Source organism: Giraffa tippelskirchi, chromosome 9 (genome assembly GCF_054371585.1).
Source record: "Giraffa tippelskirchi isolate mGirTip1 chromosome 9, T2T-mGirTip1v1.2.pri, whole genome shotgun sequence".
In the NCBI taxonomy this organism is placed as follows: domain Eukaryota; kingdom Metazoa; phylum Chordata; class Mammalia; order Artiodactyla; family Giraffidae; genus Giraffa; species Giraffa tippelskirchi.
The window spans coordinates 21,095,490-21,123,109 of NC_137283.1; the positions used below are offsets into that span (position 1 = coordinate 21,095,490).

The window sequence follows — 27,620 nt, forward strand, 5'->3', positions numbered from 1 at the left end:
TAAATGTGATCAAAGTGATGAGATATATAAATAACTAGCAAAATTCATTAATGTTTGTTAATAACTAGTGAGATCTGGTAGGTGGTATTTATTGTGCTGCTAATTACCTGAGTTTTCATTGGCTGAAATTTTGATTGGAGAACATTGTTTGGAGAAAATGAGAAGGATGTTTTCTGGGTGAATGTTGAATCAGGAAGTTGAGTCATTTGGTGATTATTTCCTGAACTCCACAGTATGTCAGTTCATAAACCTTGGGAATTTAGCAAAACTAAGTTAAATTTTACCTTCTCTGGCGTGGGAGGACGATTGACTGCAGCCAGCGGGCTACTCTACCTCTAAAGCCAAGCTCTCTCAGCATGTATAATAAAGACACTGTAAGAATTAGGTGTGCGAGTGGGAAGTACTTCCTTTAAAAAGAACATGTCTGAGTATTTCTTGTGTGAACAGATTGGGGGGGAAATGCCATTTAAAAATCCTAGCTCTAGCAAACTAGACATTCATAAGTCAAATCCAGGAATATATATTTATACCCAAACTAGCTAGACTGGGAACTTTGTATGCTTAATTTTAAACCTTAACCTCTTGAAAACTTACAAAAGGTAATGATAAAGACAGTTAATTCTTTGATCTCTTCTCAGTGGAAGGTTAAACAGCTCAGAGTAGTTGAAGAAATTGTCAGACTCCGTGCCTTGGGCCATTTTTTTTTTTTTTTTTTCAGAATTTGGGCATAAATTTGTGTGATATGCTTGATTTTTCTTCACAGAATAACACAAGGGTTGCTCATGAATAATCTATAGACAGAAATCTCCTTTCTTGGGGGTAGATGAAAAAGCTGAGTTCTTCAGAAATGGTCATTTCTTCCTTGTTTTCGTTGGCAGGGCTGGTGGAATTAGTGGTCAAAGGCAACCCATCTCTCCAACATGAGAATAAGGTTGTGAAATTTTCGGTGGGTTTGAGGTTGGGAGACGCCATTGTCTACTGGCACGATGTGACTTGGCGTTTGCTGTCAGAAGCAGAAATAGACTTTTTTTCTCCCCTTAGATGAAAGCATCTGCATGTTTGGAAAGGGTGCACAAGGCTTCAAAATTCTGGCAAGTTGTGAATGTATTTCTGTGACCATCTGTTGTCGAGCTGAGTTCTTATTAGCTTTCAGTTTTATAATTGCTTGTGTTGCTTCTAAGGATTTACAGAAAAATCCATATATTCTTGTTTTCACAGTCCCAGGCTCTGATCTTGGATGTTGTCTTTGCTCTATAAATCATTAGCCTTGTAGGTTTCTGTCACAAAGGCCTCAATTGCTTCCTGGTTTGACTGGGATTAAATTCACCAGTTTGGAGGACTGAACCCCAATTCCCTTGCAAACTCAGACTCTATCATTCAAATCTTTACAACCAGCGCCAGTCATATCTCATCTGTATTACCGCATCAGCCTCCCAGTTGGGCTCCCTGGCTTCATTCTTTCTGCTCTGTTGCAGCTGGAATGATCTTTATAGAGAATACATTTAACACTCTCACTCCTCTGTTTAAAGAATAAAGTACAGACTCTTGAACATGACTTCTGAAGGCTAAAATAATTTAGCCGTTGCTGATCGCTCAATGACCACAGCTTTTTCTTCCTTTCAACATTTCATTTTGAAACGTTACAAAAGTTCAGAAAATAGCATGACAGAGACCTATGTATCTGCCATTACGATTTAACATATATTGACAGCTTATTTTATTTACTGTATTTCTTTTAACCAAAGAAAAAGAACAAAAACTATTCTATCAACACTTTATATTTGTCAGTATTTTTAATTTAAGCTGTTCTAGTCTGTGTATAGTGCTATCTCACTGTGGTGTTTTAGTCATTACATACATTTTTTTATTTTATCGAAGTAGAATTGATTTACAATATATTAATTTCTGCTGTACAGCCTAGTGATTCAGCTTATGTATATATATATATATACATATATTCTTTTTCATATATATGTATGTATGCGTACTTTATATATATTCATACACACACATCCTTTTTCATATTCTGTTCCATTATGGTTATCACAGGATAGTGAATACAGTTCCCTGTGCTATACTGTTGTTTATCCATTCTTTATATATGAATTTATATTCAGTCATCATATATTAAAGTCTGTATCTGATAACTCTCATAGCATGCCAGCCTGTTGACCTGCTTCTGTTGTGTGTCGTTCTTGGGTTTTGGTTACATCTTATTTTCTCACATGCTTCAGTACTTTTGATTGAGTACCAAACATTGTGTGAGATAAACTGTAGAGATTATTTGAGATCTGGAGAGTGGAATCTTTCTCTGGAGCAGGCTTGTCTTTGCTTTGGAAACTTACATATCATCTTAGCTAGTCTAGCCAGTAACTGAGGTGACCTGAAGCTCAGCTTCAGTCCCTGTGAGGGCTAGATGTGTATAGCTCTTCAGGGTGCCAGCCAGCAGGCTAGGGGGTTTCCATGACTCTTCTTGCTTGGAGGGCCCTGTGAAAGTTGCTCAGTTGTGTCCGATTCTTTGCGACCCCATGGACTGTATAGTCCATGGAATTCTCCAGGCCAGAATACTGGAGTGGGTAGCCTTTCCCTTCTCCAGGGGATCTTCCCAATCCAGGGATCAAACCCAGGTCTCCAACATTGCAGGCAGATTCTTTACCAGCTGAGCCACCATGGAAGCCCTAAGCTTCAGTTGTTTCCTTGGCCCATGAGTCTGTGCAAAGTTCTGTTCAGCTTCTCAGTATTATACTTGCTGCAGCTGGAATCATCTGACCTCTGGGAAAACAAGCTCACCTCTCTGGGCTTGTCTTCAGTCTGGGATTTGAGCTCAGCAGTTCTTCACAGCTCTTGATAGTTCTCATCTGAGCTGGTTTAAACTCCCATTTCTCTCCGAGGTCTTAATTTATCTGCCTTTCTTCCCTAAGGGCTGTGTGTCTCCAGCACCTAGCAAAGAACCTGGTCCCGTAATAAAGCCAGTTCCAGATACCTAGAATCAAAGAGAGTTTGATCACTGTTCATACTGTAGTTGTTTCAAAAGCAAAAGCTAGTTAAAAACAGATATTTTCAGGGTAAGTTTTGAACCAAAGTAAACATTTCAACCCAGGAACGGACCTCTTCAGTGTCATGTGTATATTTTAGCTCCAAGACTAACTCATAATGGCAAATACTTTTCAAGCTTCTTTGGAGAACTTGGGAACAGTCTGTGCTCTGTAGGCAGAGGCTATTCAGGGAATACCTTTTTCTTGTTCAGTGACTTCCAGGGAGCAAAAGTTAATCATTAGTGTTTATTTTATTGGCTAGTAACACCTTGTATGCTTTGTACACAAAATCCTAGGAGAGGCGGAGGTATTTGGCCATATGGAGTGAGGGTCAGTTTGGTCTTGCCTGGTGGAAGGTTCTGGGGAGTGTGCATGCAGGCATGTGTGTATTTTTTGGAACTGCTTAGGATGACATCCTGTCTTTCTACACAGATGCAATCCAGAGTGTGGCCGCTGATGCTACTGTTTTTCTTTCTTTAACCCAATTAAGAAGTAATGTGTGTGTGTGTGTGTGTGTGTGTGTGTGTGTGTGTTCCTTTGCAGTTACTTTACCATGAAACCCATATTAATTTCTGGAAGTGTGTCATGGTGCTTGTGGGCTTAGTCACTCAGTCATGTCTCACTCTTTGTGACCCCATGGACTGTAGCCCTCCAGACTCCTCTGTCCATGGGATTTCCCAGGCAAGAATAGCGGAATGGGTTGCCATTTTCTCCTCCAGGGGATCTTCCTGACCCAGAGGTCGAACTCACATATCTCGCACTGGCAAGTAAATTCTTTAGCACTGAGCCACATGGGAATCCCCCAGAAGTGTGTGGGACTTGCAGTCAAAGACTATATAGAACTTATCTAGCATCCTGATTTCCCACACCTACATCCTTCCTTCACTACCCTAGTACCATACCCAGGGTACCATGGTTCACTGGTGATGTAAATGGATGGAGTAATCTGTAATATCTTTGCCACTCTCACTTAAGGTACACAGTTTCATTTGGGCAGCTTTTTTTGTCCTAAGAGAAAGAAATACAGCCTTAGAATTAGTCGAAGTAACTTGGATTTTAGCTTTGCCACTTGATATTAAAGAAATCTCTCTAAGCTTAGGACATACCTTAAGTTTCCTTATATACAAATTGGGAATAATTATACCTGTCTCATGAAATTGTTGGCAAGTTAGATCTGATAGGCCCCAAAAGTACTATTGTGCTAATGGTTTACTTTTTTTTTTTTTAATTATTTTTTGCTACATAATTGGAAGATTATATGCTTCTTTTCGGGCTTCCTAGGTGGCTCAGTGGTAAAGAATCCAGCTGCCAGTGCAAAAGACTTGGGTTCGATCTCTGGGTCGGGCACATCCCCTAGAGGAGGAAATGGCAACCCACTGTAGTATTCTTGCCTGGAAAGTCCCATCGACAGAGGAGCCTGGTGGGCTACAGTCCATGGGGTTGGAAAAGAGTTGAACACGACTCAGCAACTGTGCACACACAAATACATGCTTCTGTTCAGCAGAATTAACAAGAAATGTTGGCCTTTGGGAGCAGAGGAGGAAAAAATGATGTTTATAAATAATGAATGCCTAATATTCTTCCTAGCCTTACCTTTTGTTAACATATCACATAGTCATCCTTACAGTGAAAATCTCACTTTGTGGCTCATTAGAGTCTACTGGGAATAAAGTTTCCCAAAAAGTATTCCTCCTCTGACTGAATCCCTGATGCTGCTGCTAAGTCACTTCAGTCGTGTCCAACTCTGAGACCCCATAGATGGCAGCCCACCAGGCTCCACCGTCACTGGGATTCTCCAGGCAAGAACACTGGAGTTGGTTGCCGTTTCCTTCTCCAATGCATGAAAGTGAAAAGTGAAAGTGAAGTCGCTCTGTCATGTCCAACTCTTTGCGACCCCATGGGCTGCAGCCTACCAGGCTCCTCCGTCCATGGGATTATCCAGGGAAGAGTACTGGAGTGGGTTGCCCTGATGCTAGTCAGACGCTATTAGCCAGAGATTTTGTTTGTTCTGTTTTTGTCAATGTGGAGTTTCACTCTTCAGTTAGATCACATAGCTCTAGACATTTTGGGAAATGTGTTCTATTTTGCAAGGCTGCCGTGTTGTGGTGTAGAATTGACCAGAGAAAACATAAGCCCTCCTCTCGTGCTGGCTGTGGTTTGGAGTTTGCACTCTGCTTGTTTGAAGAACACACCTCTGACCCTTGCATGTTGCACAGGGCACATGCCAACCTCTGACCTGAGATCAAAAGGGACCACACATTGGCAGGTGCCTCATGGTCAGTCCTGTTTTTGCCATTGGCTGGTTGGACTTGGGACTTGGACTTGCATTTGTCCATCCTCTAAATTCTGCATTTATTTGATCCTCATCCCAATAACGCCTCCTCTGGCCACACACCACTATATGAATCAATGGATTTTGTGCATCAGAAATGTTAGACTCCTGCTTAGCCTGTTTCCCAGACCTCCTCTGCCTATGGCATGAGACTGGCCTTGTCTCAGTCTGGCAAGAGACAGTAAATATCACATCTTCCTGAATTTAGACTGTCTCACCCATCAACTGCCCCCCTTGGCAGCCTAGTCAATGCAGCTCACATTCCTGGAATACCACCACTAGGTACTAGTGCACGGAGAAGTTGATTAAGGATTTTTATCTCACATAAGACCCTTTATGCATGTTTTTTCAATGAGGACAGTTTAGAATAAATCAGTTTGATGGGAAAGTAACCTGCTGTTCAAAATGAAAAAGACATGAAAATATTAAGGAAGTTGACTTAAACTTGATAATAAATTACTATGGTTGTAAATTATACTTAATAAGTCCCAAAGGGAAAGCAGGGTGGTCAAAAAACATCAGTCCCTTGAGGCCATGTTTATGAAAAGAATTTCATCTTCTTCTCCGTAGTGGAAGGTGGAAATTGTTCCAGAGGGACAGCTAATGTTGATCTATAGCCACTTTTCTTTGTGGTTATAGAGCAAGGTTGGTCATTCAACAACCACAAAAAACTGTTGAGAAATAGAAGAAATAAGCTCGAGTATATATGGCTCAGATATTTAGATCCTGTAAACATATTTTCAAACACAGTATCCAAACACATGCTTCTTGCTTGAAAAGAGTGAATGCTAATTCCAGTTGCTATTTTGAAGGTGGTAAAAACGCTGTTTGTTCATAATATTACCTCCAGAATCTCAGGTTATAGCTCTTGACTCTTCCTGAGCAGACAGAGCAGGACACCCAGATGTATCGTGGCCCCCTCTCTTAGTTTGGAGGACCAGTGGATCTTGGTGGGAAATAAAAACCTCCAGCCTCTACCACTGTAGGACCCCTGTTTTGATCCCGGTGACACCTGTGGTCCTGCAGCCTTGAGCTTCAAACTTCCTGGGCCCGAGAACTCTCTAATACCTGGGACATCTAGTTGTGTCATCAGACGTGCCCATTGTTTGATGTTCTCCCACGGCCAACCGAATATTCCCACCCCCAGAGCTTCAGCTCACTGGTTATCATTGTACAGTTGGTGAGAACACAGAACATGGCTTCTGTCTTGTGCATGCAAGCTTTTCAGACCCCTGAAAACAGTCACAGCCTGTGCCCTCATCTTTCTCTTTCTAGATGAATATCCCCATTCTTTCAACTGCACCTGGAATAACTTGAATTCTAATCCAGGGCAACTGGGGTTACAGTCCTCAGTATAATATGAGTGGGGAAAAAAGTCCCCTTTTCTAAATGAGCATCTTGAAATGTACACAGCGTTGTATCTATATGTTCCCTGATAGATGCAGATAATAGCGCAACAGTCCTTTCCCTCCTTCTCTGTCATCGGGTCCCAGACTGTGGTAGCCATTAAAGGCTGCGCCAGTGGAATCCAATCGAGGGTTTTTGAACGTTATTGCTGTCACTGTGGTTAACGTTGTGTGATTCTGAGCAAGTCAGTTAACAACTCCGGGATTCAGGTTTGCTGCTTTCATCAGTGGGGACGTGGATTCCCACTTCACAGAGTTGTGAGGGATTGAGAGAGTGTTGGTAGCTACTTAGACCAACATTTGGCAAAGAGCAAGCATATGGTTCATGGCAGCTTCAGTTTTCAACATTGCTGGTTCTATCCCCCTTCTGCTGTGTGGCCTCTTACTATCATATGCAGTTGCAGCTGTGACAAGAAGAGCAGCATCTCACCGTTGGCCCCTCAGAAGCTTGTAGTAGCCAAAGAGTGCTTCCTCTTTTTCTCCTGGCTTCCCTGGTAGCTCAGACAGTAAAGAATCTGCCTGCAGTGTGGGAGACCCCGATTCGATTCCTGGGTTGGGAAGACCCCATGGAGAAGGGATAGGCTATCCACTCCAGTATTCTTGGGCTTTCCTGGTAGCTCAGGTGGTAAAGAATCTGCCTGCAATGGGGGAGACCTGGGTTCAAGTCCTAGGGTGGGAAGATCCCCTGGAGGAGGTCATGGCAATCCACTCTAGTATTCTTGCTTGGAGAATCCATGGGACAGAGGAGCTGCAGTCCATAGGGTCACAAAAGTCGGACACGACTGAGAGAATAAACACACACACTTTGCCCCCCATGTTTATTGACTTTAGGCTGAGTCGTTTTAAATATTGTTATTATATAGCTGTGTTTTATGCATTTATTTATAGGTAGTTTTTAAACTGTTTAAATCTTAGTGGCCCTATTTTGAAATGTAATGAAGAGCCTATCTCTTCTCTCCATCAAATTCCTTTTTTTTTTTTTAAATCGGTTTCAGCCTTGAGAGACAGCTTACAGACTTCATTGCGACTATTAACTCTGTCATTTATGGTAGTGGTTTTCCCTTCCAACTTATTAGAATCAACCAGTTCAGCTGTTCATTTTTTTTTTTTTTTTGTCGTCGATAGCTGCATAAATGAGACGAGGCTGATGGCAGAGCCCTACAGCCGTGGGCTCAGCCCTCATTTCCTGAGAACTTACTGTGTTGTGGGGCTGTGTTGGCTCTTAGGGATGAAAAGATGCAAGAGATAGCCTGGCTGTTAGGGAACGTCCTGTCTAGGGAGAGGTGGCCATCGGGTAAATCAAGATGCACTGTGGTCAGAGTTGCTGCTGGGACTTCCCTGGTGGTCCAGTGGTTGAGAATCTGTCTTGCAGTATATGAGACCCCCGTTTGATCTCAGGTCAAGGAAGATCCCACATACCGCAGATCTGCTAACCCTGTGCACCGCAATCACTGAGCCTGTACCCTAGAGCCTGTGTGTTGCAGCTGTTGAAGCACAGGTGCCCTAGAGCCTGTGCTCCACAACCAGAGAAGCCACTGCAATGAGAAGTCCATGTATCGCAACTAGAGAGTAGCCCCCTCCCAACTTGCTGCAACTAGAGATAAACCCTCACAGCAACAAAGACCCAGCACAGTCAAAGATAAATAAATAAATAAATCTTCAGAAAAAGAGTTGCTGCTGATGTGGTTGTGATGGGGCCTCGTTGAGCTCTGTTCTCTGCTGGCTGGAGCCGGGAAGGCTTTTCTGAGGAGGTGGCCTTAGGAAGGGTGGCAGCAGCCGTGTGCCAGGTCCTTGGCATCCAAACACAGGCAGATCAGGGTGTGGCCTCGTGAGGAGTTCATGGTCAGCAGAGAAAGGATTTTCATCCTTTACCCTGCTGCTTTCAGATCCCTTGGAAAAGGGAATGGCAACCCACTCCAGTATTCTTGTCTGGGAAATCCCATGGACAGAGGAGCCTGGCGGGCTACGGTCCACGAGGTCACAAAGAGTCAGACATGACTTAGCAACTAAACAGCAACAGCTTCAGTTTCTGAAAGTAAAGCCCCAAAGCCATAGCTGCCCTCTGCTTGCCCTTCAGTTCCGAAGAGTCTTGCCTTTTCATACTCACAGTAAAAGCAGTGAGAGGGGTGTGTTTCTTTCTTCTGATTTTGCTGCAGTGTCTTTTTCCCATCCTTATGGGCACGACTGAACTGTTTAAAGAATTTCCGGTAGCTGACCAACTAGGGGCTTAGGAGAGTGACTGGTGAATCGTCTTCCTTCGTTTGGCATGCTCAGTGAAAGGGCTTTATGAACTCTCTTTCACAATGTAGAGCACTTCTGGGAGAGGAGAGACATCTGCTCTAAGATAGGGGTAACAGAAGGTCAGCATCGCCGGCTGGGGTTATAACAGAAACATTACAGGCAGAGAGTTTGCTAATGTGCTGATTTGCCATCCTCTGTCATGTTCTTCCGCCTGCGCTGAATGACAGAACCATGGCTTGGTGATGAAAGCAGAGGTCAGTAGCCTGAAATTTCACCTGAGGTTTAGCTTGAAAATGTCCAGGGGTCTTGGGTGAGTCACCTTGCCCTTGTCTGGCTTCCTGCTTCATCTGTAAATGTCGCTAGGAATGTAGCAAGTCATTCGTAGGACACAGTCAGTCTGGACAACAGCCCTGGGGTCTGGTGCTGGCTTCGGAAGTAGGATGAAGTGGATGAAGAAGCTGTTGGAACGTGCTTACGAGGACAGGTTTTAAAATGATTCACGCTCCGTTGTTCCACATTCTAGTTCTGCCCCTTGATGGCATGGTGGCCTTAGGAGAAAGCGATGACATCTTTTGATTTTGTTTCTTTGTCTATAAAGTGGGAGTAACAGGAGAATTTAAGGACGTTGGGTTGTTCTGAGGATTCACAAGAGATTCAAGCACGTGACCCTGCATCCACCACACAGTAAAAGAGAGCTAATTACTATCCAAGCACCTCTCAGTTGGAACATCCTTTTTGAAAATCCTTTCCCCTTCAACACGTCCTCTTACTTGTTAGATCAAATTGTGTTCTTTTCTTCCATTTTATTTGTTAATAAGCATTTACTGAGCACTTGCTCTGTGCTAGGGGCAGATATAAACATCACACCATCCTTGTCTATGAAGAGTTTGATTTTCAGAATCCCTAATTATGTTTCCTTCCATGGTGTGTGCATGCTAAGTCACTTCAGTTGTGTCCGACTCTTTGCAGCCCCATGGACTGTAGCCTGCCAGGCTCCTCTCTCCATGGGATTCTCCAGGCAAGAATACTGGAGTGGGTTGCCGTGCCCTCCTCCAGGGGATCTTTCCAATCCAGGGATCAAACCCACATCTCCTGCACTGCAGGCGGACTCTTTACTGCTGAGCCACCAGGGAAGCCCTCCTTCCATGGTACTAGGAAGCTTTTGCCCCACTGATACTTAGGAAGTCAGAACCAAAACCCAGGTTTTTTTGGCTTCCCTTCAAATTTGTTTATTCTCTCCCTGCACCTCTGTTTAACTGGAAGGGAACAGAGGGAAGGGAAGGTGGAGAGCTGATAAGGTCTCTGTCACTTGGTTCCCTTATTTATTTGGGTCTACAGCTGACAGGCCAGGTCTGAGCAGCGTTTCTGGTCAGAGGGGGTACGCACCAGATTTTAGGTGTTAGGAGGCCTCCATTACAGGTCAGTTGCGTAAGGTTTTTCTTCTCTGTTCCTGGTGTGGTTTGAAGTGTGAGTTGACAGCCAGAAGCTTAGGCGCTGTATCCAGAGCCAGATCTTCTCCATTGGGCTTGGCATCCCATCTTCCACCTCCGTGATCCTCACTTCCCATCTTCTTCCTACTCTAGCCTCCCTGGACAGATTGTTTTTTTATGTGAATCCCCCAGCACTCCCCTAGTATCGCAGCCCCTAATTTATGCTTAACATTTTCAGCTAAGGCTTCTGTCTCATCATGCTTGACAGTCAGCAAAGGTTAATGTATGTGTATATTCTGGTACACAGAATAATTCTCTTCTTTACAATTTCTCACATACAGTAGCCTGTAGTCATAAAGACTTTGACCATAGCACTCCTAAACCAGAGGTGGAATCATTACACATTGGGAAGAAAATGTGTGTTCCCTGTCGATCTGGAGCCAGTCCCCCAAGCACGTCCCTACACTGGCTTTCTCAGTTCAATTCAGCTCAGTCGCTCAGTCATGTCCGACTCGCTGCGACCCCATGAACCACAGCACGCCAGGCCTCCCTGTCCATCACCGACTCCTGGAGTCCATCCAAACCCATGACCATCGAGTCGGTGATGCCGTCCAGCCATCTTGTCCTCTGTCGTCCCCTTTTCCTCCTGCCCTCAATCTTTCTCAGCATCAGGGTCTTTTCCAATGAGTCAGCTCTTCGCATCAGGTGGCCAAAGTATTGGAGTTTCAGCTTCAACATCAGTCCTTCCAATGAACATCCAGGACTGAGCTCCTTTGGGATGGACTGGTTGGATCTCCTTGCAGTCCAACGGACTCTCAAGAGTCTTCTCCAACACCACAGTTCAAAAGCATCAATTTTTTGGTGCTCAGCTTTGTAGTCCAACTTACATCCATACATGACCACTGGAAAAACTATAGCCTTGACTAGACGGACCTTTGTTGGCAAAGTAATGCCTCTGCTTTTTAATATGCTGTCTAGGTTGGTCATAACTTTCCTTCCAGGGAGTAAGTGTCTTTTAATTTCATGGCTGCAGTCACCATCTGCAGTGATTTTTGAGCCCAGAGAAATAAAGTCAGCCACTGTTTCCACTGTTTCCCCATCTATTTGCCGTGAAGTGATGGGACCGGATGCCATGATCTTAGTTTTCTGAACGTTGAGCTTTAAGCCAACTTTTTCACTCTCCTCTCTCACTTTCATCAAGAGGCTTTTTAGTTCTTCTTCACTTTCTGTCAAAAGGGTGATGTCATCTGCATATCTGAGGTTATTGATATTTCTCCCAGCAATCTTGATTCCAGCTTGTGCTTCTTCCAGCCCGGCGTTTCTCATGATGTACTCTGCATATAAGTTAAATAAGCAGGGTGACAATATACAGCCTTGACGGACTCCTTTTCCTATTTGGAATCAGTCTGTTGTTCCATGTCCATGTTCTGTTGCTTCCTGACCTGCATACAGGTTTCTCAAGAGGCAGGTCAGAGCCTTACAATGAAACGTGTTTGGGTTACAGAAGAACAGGTGTGCCTCACACCCTTGTCCACAGCATGACTTGTTCCCAAGGCCACCTAGTGCTTGTGTGAGGAGCCAAGTCAAAGTCCTTATTCTTTACATTTATATTTGTTTTTTTTCTCCTCAAAGAGCTCAGAGTGCTCTGTCTCCCTCCCTTTTTCTCAGAGACTCTTCCGTATTTCTCATACCCGCAGAATATTCCTGATTGTGCAAAAGGAGCAGATGGCCTTAGTGTCATTTCTTATGATAATTCATAGAGTGGAGAGAGGTTCTGACTTTGCCCCAGAGTTTGAATTTGATTTGCAGAGTCAAGATGAAATCCCAGGTCTTCTGATCTTGAAGCTCGTACAGTCTTGGCCGGTGTCCAGATGTTATTTGAGATGCAGAACTTGAAAGACTGCTTACTTCCTTGTAGTATTTTACCACAGACTGCACAGGAATTTCAGGAAGTGTGGTAACTCTGAAAGATACTTTAGAGAGATGTGAATCACTGAGTCATGCAGAGGCTTCTTCCAAAAACAAGTGAGAGGCAGTATGGTTTTTTATATGCCTATGGTTTTTTTATATCTTGAGATTTTAAATCAGTTTCCTGCCCTTTTTACCTTCTTGATCTCTTATTTCCTTCCACTAAATTATTCTTAAAAATTATTGATTTGGCAAGTCAGTTTTTGCCCTGAACATTTAGCCTGTTAATGAATTGTGAAATAATTTGGTGTCATTTTCCCTTTCTATAGCTTCACCTTTCATGTCTTTCCCTATGCCGTAGTGTGACTCATTTGTTCTTTCCCTACGGATCTGGAAATTACACCATGTTATTGAGAAGAGAGGAAATAGAACAGTCTGATTATCTTTTACATCAGCTTATTCTGGGGAGGATTTTCACGTGGATATGTGAATATATTTATAATATAGGTATATTCCTATCCATATGTGTGATTTTTATATAAATATATGCTTTTATTCATTCAGCAAAGTTTATTGGCAGTCTACTGAATGCCAGACTTATGAGCTGGGTTCTGGGAATCCCACAGACATGATCCCTTTGCCCTCTTGGAGGCTGCAGATGTGAAGGAGTCAAGCAAATGCACGTAATTACATATATGTGGTCATATCTTTAATTATATGTGAGGAGGAAGTTTAACATGATGGTTAAACTCAAGCAGTTTGGGAGTTGGACCTGGTTTCCTATCTTAGCCACCTACCAGCTGATCAAGCTGGAGCAAGTCACTTAAATTCTCATTCAGCTTCCCCATCTGTAAGTGAGAAATAACAGTACCCCTTGTGGAGAGACTGAGAGATTTCAGTGAGATACCACAAAGAAAATGTTTAGTGTAGTGAGTGGTATGTAGTAAACACTTGATAAATCTTAATCATGACTAGTTTTTAATATGCAATGAAAATTTCAGTGAGCTATGAAATGCCAGCTCACTTTGAAATCTAATTCATGAAAGATACTTATTCTGGACCTTTTTAGGGATGTGGAAACAAGATAGGACATCTGGTAGCACGCAACTGTACACTTGTTTCTGTGGACAGTCTCTGCTTTATATACACTAAAAAAATAAACACTGCTTCTAATGAAGTGACAGAACTTACAGAATTGGGCATTTCTCACTTATCTACTTTCACAGTATACGAAGTAAAATCATGGAAGTAATCAAGTATTCTTTGCAGAAAATGTTTAAGTAAAAGTATGATTTGGTATAAACTAATTGCTTATACTCTCTCATAACTTGGTAATGAGTTGTCACTGAAGAACACAGAAGATTGTGAGTATAAGACAATCTGATAAACGAAATCCTTATGAAGACTATAAACTGGTTTTCTCACTTCTCAAATGCTTTAGAGCTGTATCTGTTTGCAGGCAGGACTCAACAGTTTCACAGCATCATTTGGAAAGAAGCAAGTGACTAAATGTGGAGTAGCCCTTTCAGCAGATGTAGTCTGTACCCTGTGATCTTGGGTACACTTTCACTGACCCGGAAGTCACCTTTCTTTAGGATGATGCTACTGTGTACCATAAGGGCTTCCCAAGTAACTCAGTGGTAAAGAATCTACCTGCTAGTGTAGGAGACACGGGTTAAATCCTTGAATCAAGAAGATCCTCTGGAGGAAGAAATGGCAACCTGCCCCAGTATTTGTGCCTGGGAAATCCCATGGACAGAGAAGCCTGGTGGGCTACAGTCTATAAGATCACAAAGGGTCAGACATGACTTAGCGACTTAACAACAACAGCTATATACTGTGCCTTGTTTAGATGAAACACACTCATTTCTCTGTTCTTCAGAACCAACCTCTCCAGGATTGGATAGACTGAATGCTCTTTTGTGTAGTATGTTAGCATATTAAGCTTTCTGAAATTAAAGAACTACATGCATTATTAGATGACAAATTCTGTTTAGCAATGTATACTATCAGCAGATGATGAGAAAGTTAGTTCTTGGTTGTGGAAATCCAGTGTGTTACTTATTTTCTCTTAATAGTGCTTCCTCTGTGTTTCAGTTGACTGGTTTTTAGCATTTAGTTATTTCATGGCCTTGTGTTGAAAAACTACCATGGATTTTCACAATTATTATGATCCATATCTCAAATAAAACATATTTTTCTGCCATTGTATAAATCATAGTGTTAGCCATTTTCTTTGAACTTTGCTGCTTTTTCTCCTCTCTTTCCTTCCTCCCGAGAAGTTGGATAGAGTGACTGTAGAAGCTGAGGTCCTTGGCCACCTCTTACCCACAAGGATGACTGCTATTGAAAAAAGTGGTACAACTTCTTAGAAAAACAACATAGTGGTTCTTCAGAATGTTAAAAATAGAACTCTGTGATCCTGCAATGCTACTTCTGGGTATATGCCCCACAGAATTTTTTAACAAGTATTTCATTTTAGTTTTTAAAATTGCAATGTAGTTGATTTACAATGTTGTGTTAGTTTCATGTGTACAGCAAACTAATTCAGTTACATATATATATATATTCTTTTTCAGATTCTTTTCCCTTATATAATAGATTATTATGAAATATTGAGTATAGTTCTCTGTGCTGTACAGTAGGTCCCTGTTGATTTTCTGTTTTACATGTGGTAATATTTCTGTGTTAATTGAAAACTCCTCGTTTATTCCTCCTCCTGCTTTCCACTTTGGTAACCATAAATTTGTTTTCTATGTCTGTGAGTCTGTTTCTGTTTAGTATATAAGTTCATTTGTATCCTGTTTTTTTTAAGATTCCACATAGAAGTGATATCATTTGTCTTTCTCTGTTTGACTTACTTCACTTAGTATGATAATGTCTAGGTCTATTCATTTTGCTGCAAATGGCATTATTTAACTCTTCCTTATGGCAGAGTAATATGTGTGTATGTATCACATCTTCTTTATCCATTCATCTGTTGATGGGCTTTTAGGTTTATTCTATATCTTGACTGTTATAAATAGTGCTATTATGAACATTGGGGTGTAATGGTTTGTTTTTTTTTTTCTTTTTAAAAAAGTCTTCTGTAAATCCTGAAATCTTTAACCTGGCTTTATTTATTTATTTGCCACGCAGTTTGTGGGATCTTAGTTCCCCACCAAGAATTGAACCCAGGCCCACAACAGTGAAAGCACGGAGTCCTAACCACTAGATCACCAGGGAATTCCCTGAGAGTATCTTTTCAAATTATAGTTTTCTCCAGATACATGCCAGCGAGTATGTGGATCATTGGGATTGGTGGATCATATGTAGGAGGGTATATTTTTCTCCACACCCTCTCCAGCATTTATTATTTGCCAGCTTTTTGATGATGGCCATTCTGGATGGTGTGAGCCCATTTTACTGCATTATATCTTTGGTTTGCATTTCTCTAATAATTAACAATGTTGAAAATCTTTTCATGTGTCTTTGAGCATATATATGTCTTCTTTGGAGAAGTTATCTATTTAGATCTTCTACCCACTTTTTGGTTGGGTTCTTTTTTTCTAATATAATGAGCTGTATGAACTGTTTGTATATTTTGGTGATTAATCCCTTGTCAGTTGCATCATTTGCATTCTTTTACATGTAGTTGTCCGCCACTTATTGAAGAGATTGTCTTTTGTTCAATATATTCTTGCTTTCTTTGTCATAGATCAGTTGCCTGTGTAAGTGTGGTTGTATTTCTGGGTTCTCTGTCTTGTTGCATTGAACTGTGTGTCTGTTTTTGTGCCAGCACCATACTGTTCTGATTACTGTAGCCTTATAGTATAATCTGAAGTCTGGGAGCATGATTCCTACAGCTCCCTTCTTCCTTTTCTAGATTGTTTTGGCTGTTAAGGGTCTTTTGTGTTTTTGAACAAATTAAAGAAAAAAAATTTTTTTCTAGCTCTGTGAAAAATGCCAACAACACTTGTGACACCAGATGTATAACTTTTTTCCATGCCAACTCCCTGGACACCATCTGGATATCCTTTGTTCAGTTCAGTCTGACACTAACCACCTGGAGTCAGCACAGACTCCAAGGTTTAAGGGCTCAGTCCCACAAGTCTGCCCCCACTTCAGATGCCAGTCCAAGTATTGGGTGCTCTGGGTGCCTGCACTTCTATCTGAGGTGGCTCCTAAGTCAGGAGTTCCCATAGCTCCCCCCTTTAAGATTTGATAATGTGCTAGGACAGTCCATAGATCCCTTTACTTACTATCACTGGTTTATAATAAAGAATACCAATGAACAGCCAGATGAAGAGATACACGGTGTGGGGTCCAGGAGAGTCCTACACACAGGAACTTCTATCCCTGTGAATGGGGGGTGTACCACCCTCCCAGCACATAAATGTGTCCACCAACTCAAGCTCTTCAGATCCCATTGTTTGGTTGTTTTATGGAGGTCTCATTACATAGGTATAATAGATTAAACCCTTGGCCATTGATGGTTAGGTCCAATCACCAGAACCCCTCCCCTCCCCTGAGGTCTGTGAAAGAAAGTGAAAGTTACTCAGTCGTATCTGACTCTCCATGACCCCATGGACTATATAGTCCTTGGAATTCTCCAGGCCAGAATACGGCAGTGGGTGGCCTTTCCCTTCTCCAGGGGATCTTCCTGACTCAGGGATTGAACCCAGCTCTCCCACATTGCAGGCAGATTCTTTACCAGCGGAGCCACAAGGGAAGCCCCCAGAGATCAAGGGGTGGAGCTAAATGTTCCAACTTGCTATTCGTGCCTAGGTCTCTCTGCCTGACCAGGGCCCATCCAAAATTTATCCAGGGCCCCCCAGCTACCAGTCATCTTATCAGCACACAGAAGACACAGATCACTCTGGAGAATCAGTACAAAGACCGACTGTGTAATTTCCCATTGTACCACAGGGGTCTCTACCATCTTTCTCTTCATTCTAACCTTTCCCCCTTTTTTTGTTGAATCTCTACTTTTTGACCAAGAGCAATTATATAGAAACAAGTGCAAGGCATACCTCCACTGGCTCAAATAATATTGACATCTATAGTCTCAGCCACTGTTTAAGGCTCAAATGATAAAGCAGGGAATAGAGCAAAGTCCGTGTTGTCAAGGCGCCTGCCCTGTTAGGAGAAGGAAAGCAATTTGTAATTTGTCACCGGTAGTAAGTGTCAGTATATTTCATTTTTCTTGCACCGTTCTGACACCATATATGTGTGTTTTTATCTGATACAAAATATGTAATTTATCTGATACCAAATATGTAATTTATCTCAACATGAGCTGGGTGTACAGAGATTCAGTCCAGTTCTGATGCTTATTCCTGGAGTTATCACAGACACTAAAGATTATGAACTCAATCATACAAATCTTCCAATACTTCATATACCAGCTGAAAATGGGGTACCCAGGCTCCTTATGCTTCTGCCTGGCAGAATGTGAATTTGGGGGTTCAGATGAGCCCTTTGCTCAAGCTTGGTAATTTACTAGAACAACTCACAGAACTCAGGAAAACACTTTACTTATGATTGCTGAGCTTAATTTAAAGTATACAACTCAGAAGAGGCAACAAAAGAAAGATTCTCGTCTTTCTCTTCCAAGGATCTCAGGAGCTCTGGGCCAGAAACTGGGGACAAAGACCAAATATTGGCATTTTGATACCACAGCAAGGAAGAAGGGGGACATAGAGGGTAGGAGGAGAGAGAGTGATGGAAGGTGGAGGAGGGGGTGTGATCTTTCAGGCTGTCTGGGGGGCTTGTCATTTGACAGAGACACTAAATGGAGTGTGAAAGCTGAGGGAAGAGGCAGAAAGAACTGTAAGTGCAATGGACAGTGATGTCATGAGGGACTCAAGAAAGGGGATAATGGGAAACAGACCAACATCATGTTGCCTGAGGAAGCAAGACCAAGGGACTTGCCTGCTGCTCCAGTGGCTAACACTCTGCAATCCCAATGCAGGGGGCCTGAGTTTGATCCCTGGTCAGGGAGCTAGATCCCACTTGCCACAGCTAAGAGTTCACATGTTACAACAACAAGATCCTACATGCCCGAACTACCAAGATTCTGCATGCTGCAACTAAGGCCCAGTGCAGCCAAATAAATGACAAAATATTAGGGAAAAAAAGGAGCAAATTGACATGCTATTGTGTGTGTACAAAAAGACACTTTCTACGCACCTGACATTGTGACTCACTGAGATCTCATGGCACCTGTCATTTATTCTGTAATGAAAGGAAGATGTTGGATTTCCTTGTTATCACTTATTTTTCGGGCATGCTTTTCCTTTGGAGGTATTTGAAAACCTTTCCAGTAATACACAAGGGAAGATGAGACCTTACAAAGTAGGTCTATGAAATGGAACAGGTTTTTCCATGGTATGAGGTTGAGATTGAGATCCCCAGTGGGTAGCCTTTCCCTTCTCCAGGGGATTTTCCCCTTCCCCAGGGGATTTGAGCCAGAGAAACTACTGAAGGCATCCTTGGTATGTGTATGTCTGTTTAGATGTTAAGCGTTGCTACTTTAAATGCGTATTTATTCTTAAGTGAAAAAAGCAGATGCCCTATGCCGAGAGAAGTACGTTTGGAGAAGCACATCTAACAAGGGGCGTTATTTCAGCTCTATCCCAAAGCTGATGAATGTCTTTATTTTTTAAAAATACGAACTATCAACTCAGTTTCCCTTGGGCCTAGCCATTTTCTTGGCAGTGAACTTGTGAAATACGGAAGGGCTTATGCTCTTCAAACTGGAACAGTGGAATGATTTCTTTAAAAATATGATACCACATCAGCTCATAAAGGGGCACATGGCCGAGTGGCTGAGTGGGAGCCTGGAACCAGATGGCCTGGGCTTGAACCCTGGCTCCTCCCATTACTAGCTGTGTTACACGGAACAGGCAATTTAACCTTTCTGTTCTTTGAGTCTTCATCTGTAAGATGGCCCTGATGATGGGATGTCCAAACATCCCTAGCCTGTGCTCATGCCTGGCACAGTTGTTAATAGCTGCCCTATTCACTCCCCAAGGTATCCTTATTTGGACAATTAATTATATAGTTGCCCTCCCAATAATAGAACCTACAGCAGAATATCACTTTAAAAATTCAAAACATTACAACAATACCTGATTCTAATATGTGCTCAGTAAATATTAGCTGCTATTATTAGCTGTTACAGTTGGAATCAGTGTTTTAAATAACCAGTTTTATGTATTATCCCCCAAAGCAAGAATTGTTACTGTAGTCCTTGGGCTGTGAAAGGGACATATTTTTTTGGAAGATGGAGGACCACGGACACTGTGAACGAGTTAATACTGTGTTGAGAATTCTCTTCCTTTTTAGCCGGGTGTGGGCGAAACAAGTAGCATGGAGGAAATGACTGTTTTCATTCATTTGTGTAACAGGGTAATCACCATACAGTGCATGCTGGTTTTACAGAGAAAATACTGCGGGGGTTGTTAATTTGGACTGTGTGTTTAAAGTGCTATTCTTTCCAATCTGATTTCTAGTTTCCTTTCTTTGACCTTTCTCCGGGTTTCACCCCCCTTTTCCTCTCCTCAGGCAACATCTAAAGCTAATTGCAGTCCCTTATGTTGGTCCTTGTGCTGGGGGCTGAATAAAATTACACGTAACTGAAACAGCTTTATTTGAAGTACTGGTTTCAGGCACCCACTCTTAAAATCCCTTGTCACATTTGACATCAGGTAACTGAAGTGAATTTGTTTTTTTTTTATTGCTTTGTTTTTCACAAATGTGCCTTGGTCAGAGGTGCATCTAGTCTGGAAGAGTCGAGCTGGACAAGCACAGGGGTGGGACAGACCTCGACTTCTGGTCTTGTCACTTGCTAGCTGTGTGACCTGGATCTGTCCATTTATTCCACCTCTCTGAGCTTCACTATTCTTCATCCCTGAAATGGGAATCATGATACTTTCTGCTTCCCAAGGCTTTTCTGAGGATCAAATGAGGGAAAAGATATTATGCTCTAAGCAAATGTAAGCAGAGTTCCTTTTTAAAAAGTATTTGTGTATTTGACTGCCTCAGGTCCTAGCTGAAGCTCGTGGGATCTTCATTGCCTCCTGCAGGCTCTCTAGTTGCTGCACGTGGGCCTAGTTGTCCTGCAGCTTGTGGGATCTTAGTTCCCCAACCAGGGATGGAATCCATGTCCCCTGCTTGCAAGGCTATTCTTACCTGCTGGACCACTAGGGAAGTCCCAGAGTTCCTTTCTTGAAAAACAGTTGAGGTGATTGGAAAGAAATTCCTTTCAAGAGACACACAAGCAGACACTAGAAGCAAAAGGTTAAAAAAACTGCTCCTGTTGGTGTGTTTCTGAGCTGCCTATTGCTATAGTCCTGGGTGATGTAACAAGGGCATTGCTTTAACATGCATGAAGTGCTTCAAATCGGCAATAAGATCATTTTTCTTTAATCCTGAATTTGAGAATGTCAAAATTAAGCCTGTGGAAACCTGGATGATAAGATAGCTTAAAGACTTGATGAGAAGTCAGGTGTGCAGAGAGCCCAGCTTTTAGCCAGTCAGGGTGAGGATGACTTAGCTCTCAAGGGAAGATGCATGCTTCTCAGGGTCAGAAGGTGGAGAATGAAACCTGTCCTTTTAAACTCCAAACCCTCTATAAATAAACTTCTGAGGAAACTTTTGACTCCTAACATTTGGGGGCTCTGAAAGTTTTTTCTTCTTTTAGCTTATTCTGGTGTATGCTTTCTCTTATTTAACTTAAAAATTGTTCTTATTATAGAAAATTTCAAACATGCAGAAGTTGAGAGAGTGGTATATTAAATCCCAATGTCTTTCATACCTAAACTTAATAATTATCAGCTCATGGCTAATTTAGTTTCATCTGTATTTCCATCCACTCATCCTTGCTCTCCTCCCCTGGATTATTTGAAGTCAATTCCATATCTCATAAGTTATTTAAAATACTATCATTTAAAAGTTTGTTTATTTTCATTAAAATAGCTTTAATGTGGTATGATTTGCATAAATTGTACATTTTTAAAGTGTACAATCTGACCAGTTTATATATATAAATAATTATATGTGTGTGTGCCATGCCCAATCATGTCCGACTTTTTGCAGTCCCATGAACTATAGCCCACCAGGCTCCTCTGTCCATGGAATTTTTCAGGCATGAATACTGGAGTGAGTTGTCGTATCCTTCTCCAGGGGATCTTCTTGACCCAAAGATCAAACCTTTGTCTCTCAATGCTCCTGCATTGGCACGTGGATTCTTTACTGCTGTACCACCTGAGTATAACTGTATATACTGATCAAAAAATAAATATATATACACACGTATCCATGAAACCACCGTAGTATAGATAGTGAACATACCATCACCCCAAAATTTCCTTATGCCCTTGGTAATGGCTCCACTTTGCCCTTCCTGCCTCTAATACTCAAGCGATTGCTGATCTGCTTTCTGTCATAGTAGATTAGTTTGTATTTTGTATGTTTTAGAGTTCTAGATAAATGGAATGTACAGTGTGTACCTATTTTTTTTTTTGTCTAGCTTCTTTCACAATGGCATAGTTTTTATTTATTTAACAAATATCGTTGTACTCCTATTGGGTACCATTTTGGAAGTTGCAAGACCTCTTAGGAGACAGTTGTGATAGTCCAGGTGGAACATGGAGCAGGTGGTTTGGAGCAGGGTAGTTACTATGGAGATGATAGCTGCCATCCATTAGAGATCTGCTTTGGAGGTAGACCTCATCAGACCAGCTGGATGTGGGGGTGAGGGAGAGGGAGGAATCAAGAATTACTCCTCAGGATTCTTGCTTGAGCAGATGGATAGGATGTAGTGAAATGGAGGAAGACTCTGAGAAATAGGCCTGACTTTGTCCTAATTTCATCCTTTACTGGGTGTCCATTGCTTTTTCAAAGTTATTATTATTATCATTGGTTGATCTGAGTCAGTATCAAATCTGTAGATGAAAACTGTATTTAGTATTTTAAGATATCCACCAAATTGCTAGGTCTTCTCACAGATGTTGTTAAATACAGGCCAGCTGCCACTGTCAAATTGAAGATAGTGAATTTCAGTTTTTCTCCTCGGGTGTTTGTGATGTCATTTGTACCAGGAAAGGGGAACAGAGAGTAGTGCAAAGTCAAATAATATTTTCACTATATATGTGTATGTGTATATAAGTAATCAAAATGTTTAGTTTTCATCTAAAAACCAATAAATATGCAAACAGGAAACTGATCAATACCAGGGAAAAAGATTAAGTAGAAACTGAGTAAGCACAGATACTGGATTTAACAAAGACTTAAAAGCAGCTATTATAGTTAAAGGACTAAGAGAAAATATATTCAAGAATTGGTAGAAAATACTATGTGAATCAACAAATAGAGACTCACAACAGACAAACAGAAAAGATAAAAGAAGAACCATGTGAATGGAAAATATAATAACTGAAATGAAGGGTTAACATGATAGCAAATTAGAAATGGTAGGATGCCTGAATCAGTGAATTTGAAGGTAAGTCAAAAGAAAATTTCTTTTTTTTTTTTGTTTAATTAGTTTATTTTCTATTTTTTAACTTTTCAATATTGTATTTGTTTTGCCATACATTGACATGAATCCACCATGGGTGTACATGTTTTCCCCCTCCAGAACCCCCCTTCCACCTCCCTCCCCATCCCATCCCTCCGGGTCATCCCAGTGTACCAGCTCCGAGCACCCTGTATCATGCATTGAACCTGGACTGGCGATTCGTTTCACATATGATAATTTACATGCTTCTATGCCATTCTCCCATATCATCCCACCCTTGCCGTCTCCCGTAGAGTCCGTAATACTGTTCTATTTATCTGTGTCTCTTTTGATGTCTCGCATACAGGGTTATCTTTACCGATTGACTAAATACCATATATATGTGCTAGTATACTGTATTGGTGTTTTTCTTTCTGGGTTACTTCACTCTGTATAATAGGCTCCAGTTTCATCCACCTCATTAGAACTGATTCGAATGTATTCTTTTTAATGGCTGAATAATATTGCATTGTGTATATGTACCATAGCCTCCTTATCCATTCATCTGCTGATGGGCATCTAGGTTGCTTCCATGTCCTGGCTATTACAAACAGTGCTGCGATGAACATTGGAGTACACGTGTCTCTTTCAAGTCTGGTTTCCTTAGTGTGTATGGCCAGCAGTGGGATTGCTAAGAAAATTTCTAAACCAAAGAATAGAGAGGGAAAAAAAAACTTGAGACTGATCAACAGAGGCCTGCGTGATGGTATCAAACATTTGAACATGATTTTAACACATGTATAATAGGAGTCCCAGCTGGAGAACGGAGCAAGAAAGGGACAAAACATTTTTGCAAAATTATCTAAATACCAAACTTGATGAAAATTATCTACAAATCCAAGAACTTCAGTGAACTTCAGCCAGGATAAACACAAATGAGAACTACTACCTTGACATGTCATAGTCACAGTGCTGAAGGACAAAATATTGAAAACAGCAGGATAAAAGTACCTTATCACATACAGGCCAACAATAGTGTGATTAGTGACTGTTTTCTCATCAGAAACCATGGAATTCAGAAAATGGTAGAGTGAGATAGTCGAGAGGCTGGGAAAAAAAGAAACAAACTAAGACTTCTATATCTAGCAAAACTATCCTTTAAAAAATGAACGTGAATGAAATCTGACTTTGGTTCTAGGAAAATGGAGTAGACATAGATTTCCTGTTCTTCCTACTAAATATGATTAAAACTCTGGACCCTATCTAGAAAAGGAGCATAAAAAGTCCCTGAAAGATATAAAGACGGCAGAGTAACTGCAGACCTTGGCCCTAGGAACGACATGGTGGTGAGTTCCATAGATTTTTCTTTTTGCCCCATATATCCCAGACTTGGAGCTGAAGAAACCACCAACCTCCAGATGCCAAGGGGTGTAAACAAAGTCTCAAGAAAAGCCTACTCTCTCCAGCCAAAGGAGCAAGTAGGAGACCGTCTAAAAACACAGTAGACTTCTAGTCAGTCTAAGACTTACTAAACCACCCTACTCCATGTAGGCACCATAGAAAAACAACTGTTCTCCTGTGCCTGCACAGGCCAAGAGGGACCTCATGCACCCTCATCCCTGGTGGTGCAGTGGATAAGAATCCTCCTGCCAGCGCAGGGGACATGTATTTGATCTCTGGTCTGGGAGAATCCCACATGCCACAAAGCAACTAAACCTGTGTGCCACAACCACTGAGTCCATGCTTTAGAGCATGCAAGCCACAACTGCTGAAACCTGTGCACCCAGTGCTGCACAACAGGAGAAGCCACCACGATGAGTGGAAGCCCATACAAAGCAATGAAGACCCAGCAGAGCCAAAAACAAATAAATAAATAATTTAAAACGTTAAAATGAAACTCAGTAGTACAATAATTTTGAAAAAAGAGCTAGAGTCATGTAACATATAAACATTATTCAGGTTTCAACTGAATAATGAATTGTCATAACAAGAACAGGGGAGACACCAAACTAGATGAAAGAAAGACAGTCAATAGATACTAACATGTTTGAAACAAGTGAAAAAAGAGAATAGAAACTTCAGAAAGGAAATAGAAAATATAAATGGGAACTAAAGGCAAATTTTAGAACTGAAAAATAGAATAACCAAAATAAAATCTTTGTGAATGGGTTTAGCAGCAGAATGAAATGGACAGAGGGGGGGGAAAATCAGTGAACTGGAAACAAAAACAAATTATTCAATCTAAATATTGGAGAGAAAATACAAAATGAATAAATGATGTCTCAGGGAACTTTGTGATTGTTAAAAATGATCATCTAAAATTTTGTCTTGGGAGTCCCAGAGGAGAGGGGAAAGAGCATGAGGTGAAAGATTACCCAAAGAAATAATGGCTGAAAACTTCATAAATTTGGGAGGAGACTTAAATCTGTAGTCAAGAGGCTAAATGAACATTAAATAGGATCATCCCAAAGAAATCCATACCAAAACATATCATAATTAAACTTCTGAAAACCAGAGACAGAAAATCTTAAAAACGGCCAAAGGAAATCAACACTTAACCTGTAGGGGATAAGCCAGTGTGAATGACACTGTGTGGGTTTCTCATCAGAGATCCTAATAAAGGGCAGAAGAAGTGACGCGATACTTTCCCCCTGTATTCCTTAAGGTACACGCTAAGTCGCTTCATCGTGTGTGACTCTTTGTGATGCTATGGACTGCAGCCCACCAGTCTTCTCTGTCCATGGGATTCTCCAGGCAAGAATACTGGAGTGGGTTGCCATGCCCTGCTCCAGGGGATCTTCCTGACCCAGGAATTGAACTCGGGTCTCCTGCGTTGCAGGCGGATTCTTTACCCCAGAGCCACCAGGAAAGCCCCCATATTCCTTATGGACAGGATATTTTTTATGTGTTGAAAACTGCCAACCCAGAATCCTTTATCTAGTGAAGTGTCTTTTAGGAATAAGAGGAAATCAAGACATTTTCTTTCTTTTTTTTTTTTTTTTAATATTTCAAATTCTTTAATGTTTCAGTTTTTTTTTTTTTTTTATAAATTTATTTATTTTAGTTGGGGGCTAATTACTTTACAATATTGTAATAGTTTTTGCCATACATTGACATGAATCAGCCATGGGTTTACATGTGTTCCCCTTCCTGGACCCCCCACCCACCTCCTTCCCCATCCCATCCCTCTGGGTCATCCCATTGCCCCGGCCCTGAGCCCTTGTCTCATGCATCGAACATGGAATGGTGTTCTGTTTCACATATGATAATATACACATTTCAATGCTATTCTCCCAGAACGTCCCACCCTCACCTTCTCCCTCAGAGTCCATAAAATTGTTCCATGCATCTGTGTCTCTTATTCTGTCTCGCATATAGGGTTATCGTTACCATCTTTCAAATTCCATATATGTGCATTAGTATACTGTATTGTTGTTTTTCTTTCTGGCTTACTTCACTCTGTATAATGGGCTCCAGTTTCATCCATCTCAGTAGAACCGATTCAAATGTATTTTTTTAATGGCTGAGTAATATTCCATTGTGTATATGTACCACAGCTTCCTTATCCATTCGTCTGCTGATGGACATCTAGGTTGCTTCCATGTCCAAGACATTTTCAAATGAAGGAAAACTACAGAATCTGTCATCAGGAGACCTATCCTAAATGAACGTCTAAAGGAAGTTCCCTAAACAGAAAGGAAATGATTTAAGAAAGAACCTTTGAACTTCAGGATGGGAGAAAGAACATAGTAGGAAAAATATGAGTACATATAGTAGGCTGTCCTCTCAAGATTTCTAAGTTCTGTTTGATGGTTGAAGCAGAAATTATGATGTTGATGTGTTTCTAAATATGTTTGGAAGAAGTATTTAATGCAGTTATAAACAGGGGAAGCTAAACAGATATAAAGGGAGGTAAATTTTCTGTACTTCACTGGAATTGGTAAAATAATACCAGTAGACTAATATTTTATATCTTATCACAGTTTTATATATGTATAAATAAAGTATTATATATATTTAATACTTGTATAGTAAGGTATACTATATAATATATATTTAAGTTATATGTTTAATGAATATACATATATTAAATATGTTTGTAAAACTGTGATTAAGGATTGTTAGTGAATAAAAATGAATTTCTTTAGAGAAATCTTTCTGCCACAGGAAGGCAGAAAAAAGAAAACAAAAAGTAGAGAACAGACAAAAGCAACAACAAAATGACAGTCTTAAGTCCTAAAATATCAATAAGTTCATTGAATGCACAATGGTCTAAATATTAAAAGGCCCATTGGCAATGTGGATTAAGAAACATAACCTAACTGTATACAGTTCTACAAAAAACTCACTTCAAACACAATGATAAAATAGATTGAAAACAAAATGATGGGAAAAGATGTTTTATGTAAACATTAATCAGAAAACAGCAGGAATGGCTATTTTATCCTCTGAGCCACCAGGGAAGCCCATGGAATGGCTATTTTAATGTCATATAAAGTAGACTTCAAAGCAAAGAAAATCACCAGAGTCAGGGAAGGACATTGTTTGATGATAAAATGATCAATCCACCAAGAGGACGTAATAATACTAAATATGCATGCCCCAGTGAAAAGAGCTGAAACATATGAAGCAAGAACTGATAAAATTGAAAGGAAAAATAGACTAACCTGCAGTTTTAAGTGGAGATGATAATGCTCCTTTCTCAGTGATTGATAGTATAACTAGATAGAAAATCAGCAAAGATATAGAAGAACTCAACACCATCATCAGCTTTCACATGGGTTCTTA

At 41.0% G+C, this 27,620-nt stretch overlaps 1 protein-coding gene across 4 annotated transcripts in view; it reads left to right on the top strand.

Annotated features, from left to right (window-relative positions):
* The window catches only part of SUMF1 (sulfatase modifying factor 1), a 92,803-nt gene that overhangs the window by 45,053 nt on the left and 20,130 nt on the right, over nt 1-27,620 (top strand). The window lies entirely within an intron of this gene.